Genomic DNA, 6,000 nt, shown 5'->3' on the forward strand with positions numbered 1-6,000 from the left:
TGAGTGCCAAAGCCCCTGCACTCCCCAGGCTCCACTCCAGATACCAAGAGAGCCTGGATCCCTTCAGGTCCACACTACTGTTTGCCATCAGCACAAAACTGGCTTTGTGGCACCTCCCTGAGCTTCAGCAGTGAGTGACAACACTCTGACTTACCCCCAGCACAGAAAGAAAGTTTGCAGGAACATACATTTCCACAGGAGCCTGACAGAGTCCACGTGAACGAGGATGCACCAAATGCTTGCTGCCCTGAACTCTCTCTCACCCTCCATCCCTGAACTCTCACCCTCCATCTGACCTGGCCATGCTGAGGTCCTTCGAGGACCAGGGCTGGAATCCAGAGGCACTGCCCAGTGCCAAGACAACCAGCAAAGCACAATTATCACCACAAGTGTCCCTCTCTGAGGAGGACTGGACCACCTCCCCCTCAGATAATTCAAGAGCACAGAGAAGCTGAAACCATCAGCTCTGAGCCACAGCACCCCTGGGTCTCACTGCCCTCTTCCACCACAGGGTTATTGCTGTTTTGTTTGGGGTTTTTTTTCCTTTTAGCAAGCTTTGTCATCTGCCTTCCCAGCCTTTTACAGTCTTTATTGCAGCCAGAAAAGCTGGGTTTCTCAGTGGCTTTTGGGCATCCTAAAGGGCAAGGCCTGTGGTTCCCTGTGGTGTTGCCCTCTGGAAGGTTCCGAGGGAATGAAGAAGAGACTCACACCCTCAGCTTCAGGTGTAAAATCATTCAGGTTGGACAACTTTCCCCTTACCCTTATGGGAACCAGAAGAGGCAGTGAGAGAGAAGGATGTCCAAAGACTATCAGTGACAAAAAAAAGAGATGATTTTCATCTGTGCGTGCCAGCAGAGAGACAACAGAGAGGAACAGCTGCTGAAAAAGAAAGACTGGAAATGAAGAGCAACTGAAAATAAAAAGCTAGTCAGAAACTGCTCTGTTAAGACAACTAGAAGCATTTCAAAGTTTGCAAATACTCTCACACTACTACAAACAAAACCATTATTTTGGTGACAAAGTCAATCATCCAGTTACCAGGCACCAAAATTCCCCTTGTTCGTGTGGTACACAAGCAAAGTCCTGAGCTGCAGCTCCCATGAGCAGCCAAAATCAAAGACTGCTTTTCACTGCAAACTCACAGCTTGTAAGTCAGAGCAGTTTTATCTTGGGGGGGGAAAAAATTAATTAAAAACCCCTTTTCTGATCTGGCGGGTTGGGATGGATCCCTGGGGTTTTACCTTCCGAATCGTGGCCCTTTGGGACACTCTGTTTACACAGCTCACAGTTCAAAGTTATTAAGGAAACTGCTTGATAAAAATTTGGCATAAAGCACCATTTTGCCAAGCCAGAGGTTTCAAGGCAGAACTGTCAAGTCAGTTCTCTCATCCCAGGGGGTTTTCCCTGACTATACACTGAATAAAGACCTTCAGCTCTGCCCACAGCACTGCAGCTTTTTCTGAGTACCTCAGGATTCCCAGGGGAGTTTTAACGACAGGGAACTTCAGATCAAGGGATTTCTGCTTCCAAATACTCCTGTGCTACCACCTATGGAGGAAAAATCCCTGTGCCACGTGAGGGTCCCGGTGTGATCTGCGTGAACAGGATTCACCTGACACGGGAGCAGCTGGAATGTCACACACCCCCTCTGGGAGATGCTGGGAATGGCACATCGGGTACAAACTGCCAGGAATACACGTGTGGGGAGAGCAGACAACCATCAACCCTGTCCCAGCACAACCCCAGCAAAGGCCAGACCCGGTTCTGCGTTGCTGACCTGGGGTCACTTCAAAGCGACGCTGAAAAAAAGGGAGCCCGGAAACCAGGAAAGGGAATAAAGCCTCGCTCCACGTGGGAAGCTTCACACAGAGATATTCAGGGGCTGGACGGACAGGATGGACAACTGCAACTGGGAGAGCATCTCACGGTGCTGTGAGAGGAATTAACTCCACGGTGACATTCTTGCTTTGACTTCTCCCCTTCCACGCCTCCCTTTGACTTCGGGAGCGCAACGATGGAGAGATAAGAAATAAACGCAGTAGGATTGACACAGATGATATCAACCTGCTTTTATGATGGTATCTCCTCTCTCGTGCAGCTGAAGCAGCAAGTGCTGGCGACTGGGCTCGTTAGTGTGAGCTTCAAGAAGCAGCAGCTCTGTGTGGGCGTCGTGCGACTGCCACCGGGCTCGGGGATCCTGCTTACATAAGCCTTGTGTAACAAAAACCGATTCCAAATCGATGCCTGTGCTCTCTGTGGTTAAACTGATTTTTTTGAGTTCCTTTTGGGCCACCCCGTGCGTGATTTCGACTTGCTCTGAACTAACGAGCTGGCAAGTTTGGCTCACCTCGAACCAGCAGGGTCGGCCGGCACAGATCACGCGGGAGCCACTCGAGTTTTCTCTGGGCAGGCCTTTGCTAACACACCTTCACCTGGCCTGGGTGCATCAAAACTGGTTGTGCTGGCTTTGAACTTGTCTAATTCCCCTCTGTTATCAGACTCAGCGGGATCAGCTCGACTGAGGGTTTTAATTCCTCCCGTTCTGTTTGAAACGCCCCAGTCAGAGTTCGAGGATTGTTTTCTAAATGTACTCGTTTTTCCACTTTCCTTTCCTCTGGCGAGTGGCTTTTTCTTTTCTTGCACCTTTCATGGAGCTGGAATTACACCCCTGCACCTCTCCCTGCCTAATGAGAGCCACAACAAGGTGCAGATGGTGCTGCACAGTGACAGAACAAAGGTCTCTGCCCATGTCCCTGCGTCCCTGCCTGATGACAGCGCTGCTCCAGGAAGCCCTGGGAGTGTCTGAGCCACCAGACAAGAGGCTGCAAGGCATGGGGGAGGTGAAGTTGGGCTTGGGAAACCTCAATTCCAGGTTGAGCAGCACAGGGGTTCCCCCCCAGTGACCTGGAGCTGGGATGTCCATGGAGAGATGCTGTTAACTGTCCGTTCCTGTAGGTTGTGGTGGCTCCTGGTGAGAAGGTTCCTTGTAAGGGCTCCTGGTGAGAAGGTTCCAGCACCTGAGTCACTGTGCTACAGTCAGGGCAGGCCAGCCCTGGCTCACCCCATGGTCACGGGGAACCCCAACCTTACAACAAGCTGATTAATCAGGTTCGTTAAGAGCGACAACAACGACACCAGCAATGTTAGTTATGGAAATATCCACCCATCTCCTGCCCTTGGGGGAGTCACCACAGAGGCATTTGGGGTTTTCTGTGGCCCAGCCTCTGCAATTTGTTCCTGCTCTTCCCTCACCCTCCTGAGTGTTCCTGGAGTGCATTTACACCCCGAGTGAGTAACAGTGGCACAGAATCACAGAACGGTTTGGGCTGGAAGGGACCTTAAAGATCATCTCATCCCACCCCCTGCCACGGGAAGGGACACTTTCCACCAGCCCAGGTTGCTCCAAGCCCTGTCCAACCTGGCCTTGAGCACTTCCAGGGATCCAGGGGCAGCCACAGCTTCTCTGGGCTTCCTTTTTGCAAGAATGAATCACAGAATGGTTTTGGGTTGGAAGGGACCTTAAAGATCATCTCGTTCCAATGCCCAAAAGAACCCAACTGACTCATCTGGCACCATCCCCTAAAGATCTGCAAGGGTTAGGGCAGCACTGGCTCCTCCTCTGCATCACCCCAGACCACCAGCTTCCAGGGGCGAGTGGAACAAGCCAGGAAGGTGTTCCTAGATTTCCCAGACTCCTCCCAGTTAAACAGGGCAGGGAGATGAAAAGCCACAATATCTATTGGGGTTGCATTCAAATGTGCAAGAACAGGTCCTTCAAGGTAATTATCCTTGTTTACTGGAGCTGAATGCACGTCTCTACAAGATGCCTGGCAGAAATCAGGCTTATCTGCCAATCTGGAGGTTGGACAATATTCAAGTGTGTGAAATTTAAAAAGAAAATACAAGTTTTCGTTGTCTCTCTGAAGCTGGAAGCACTGAGGGATCGAGTGTGTTCTTAGTATTGATTTGGAGCATTTTGGCATGTAGTTGTGTGCTAAAGCAGACCAGTTTGGTAGCCTTATTATGGGATGTTCAATCCAGTGTTTGTTTATGCCTGTGTCGGTTTTTTGGAGCTTTCTGCCCTCCCCGTGTCTGACACACAGAAGACAACTTTTGATCATCTCGAAGGCTCACGACTGAGGAGAACAAACCAGCTGTAAAACACAGCACAACCTTTTGCTGGGAAGTGCAGAGGGGTTCTGTGGGTGCCAGCAGGAAAGGGAGGGTAATTCCTACCTAAAGGACTGGCATAGGAAACCTGGATTAAATTTTCCCTCTTTCACAATGTTTCCTATGGAAAGGGACTTCAGCTCTTGCTGTCTCAGCCTCTGTTGAGAAAGTGGATTATGTGCTACCTTCTATCACCACTTTTTAATCTATATTTATATATATATATATATCTATTTTACATTTTTATAGTTGTAAAATTTTAGGGACATGTTAGCAAGCATCTCTGCCCCTTACACACCCCCAAGGATTCTCTTGTATTACCAACCAATAATTCTAACAGAAGAACTAATTAAAGATTTGGAAGGAAGAAAAGTACAAGAGGAGGCTAAAACCTGTACCTTTGAGAAATTCTATTTGGTTCTTTTTATTTTTTCTCCCCTAGCCCTGATGAAGTCAGGATTTCTCACTGCTTAAGGTGTTCACAGTTTAAATATTCCCCTGCTCCATATATTTCAGCCCTCTTGAAATATCCAGCCTTATTCCTCCAGCCTAATCTCTTGTTCTCTCTGTAACAGGCAGACTGTGTCTGGCCATTTGGGAAATAGTTCATAATTCCATGCTTAAATAACTGCCTTTTGATAAAGGTCCAGCCCAGTGCTCTGAGAGCTGTTTTGTTTTTATGGATGGAGCAGACAGAGCAGAATGATGTTGCCTGCATACTAAGAAACTTGGCCCGGAGCCCACACACACACACAGACACACACACACACACAGCAAAGGCAAAATAAATAAATAAACATATCAATCAATCTTGACGTCACCAGGAAAAGGGTCACTGCCATGTGGAAGGAGACATCTGGCCAGTGAAGTCACAGCTCTGGAAGGAAGCCACCGAGCAAGTTCACATGCTCTGCAGCACAATGGGACGAAATGACAGTCAAAAAGAGGAAAAAAAAAAAGGGGGAGGATCAATTCTAATTGATGCTAAGTGAGCAAGGGATTAAAGCAGGAGCTCTCTACCTTCTGCCAACCTGTCCATGCCTTCAACCTTTTCCTGTTGAAAAACTCCCGTGATTCCAACCCCAGCTGGGGTTAAGACCAGCCTGTCATCTCACATGACACTGCCCATTACCTTTTAGAAACAGCTTTGGAACAAGACAGAGCAGAACCTTACCACACAATTAAAATTAAAACACGTGGAGGAGGACCCTTCCCGCAGCCCTGCACATTCCCACACGCAGGAATAAAGAGGGTGCACTTGCCCAGGTGTTTGTGTTACCTGCAGCTGCACCACAACCACACACAAAATGACAATTTGTCAGAGAACCCACAGCCACAGACCACTGCAGCCTTTGGGATGCAGCCTGCCTTCCAAGGGAAGCTTTGTAAACGCACTTAAAAGCCAAATGCAAACTGTTTCACTCATTAAACAGAAAGGTTTTGAGAAGGAGGAACACGAAATGTCTGCAGGAAGGAGAGAGACACCCCCCCCCCTTCCCGACAACTCTTTCCCCTGCACACACACGGCCAGCTCGCTCCTGCAGGCTATTGTCTGTATTTCCCTCGGTCCCCATCCAGACACAGCATTGAAAGCGGCAGGAGATTGTTCCCAGTGGAAGCTCTGCTATTCCCTTTATAGCGCCGGGACATCGGAGCCCATCCGGACACGCAGCCGGGATGCTCCTGGCACAATGGAGCATCTGCCCCCGGAGCGTGGCGGCTCCCGCAGCCCCGGGCATTGCTCGGGCGGCCTGATTTGAATGCAGCGCAGCCGAGCCGGAGCCTTTGTTGTCATAGCCCAGATTCCTTCAAGACCGCTAAAAAAAAAAA

At 49.3% G+C, this 6,000-nt stretch overlaps 1 protein-coding gene across 4 annotated transcripts in view; it reads right to left on the reverse strand.

The window, feature by feature from the left end:
* ACAP3 (ArfGAP with coiled-coil, ankyrin repeat and PH domains 3) overlaps nucleotides 1–6,000 on the reverse strand; it is an 80,643-nt gene that overhangs the window by 73,542 nt on the left and 1,101 nt on the right. The gene's annotated exons all lie outside the window — the stretch shown is intronic.

The sequence above is a fragment of the Lepidothrix coronata genome, unplaced genomic scaffold, assembly GCF_001604755.1.
Source record: "Lepidothrix coronata isolate B3197 unplaced genomic scaffold, Lepidothrix_coronata-1.0 Scaffold122, whole genome shotgun sequence".
Classification (NCBI taxonomy): domain Eukaryota; kingdom Metazoa; phylum Chordata; class Aves; order Passeriformes; family Pipridae; genus Lepidothrix; species Lepidothrix coronata.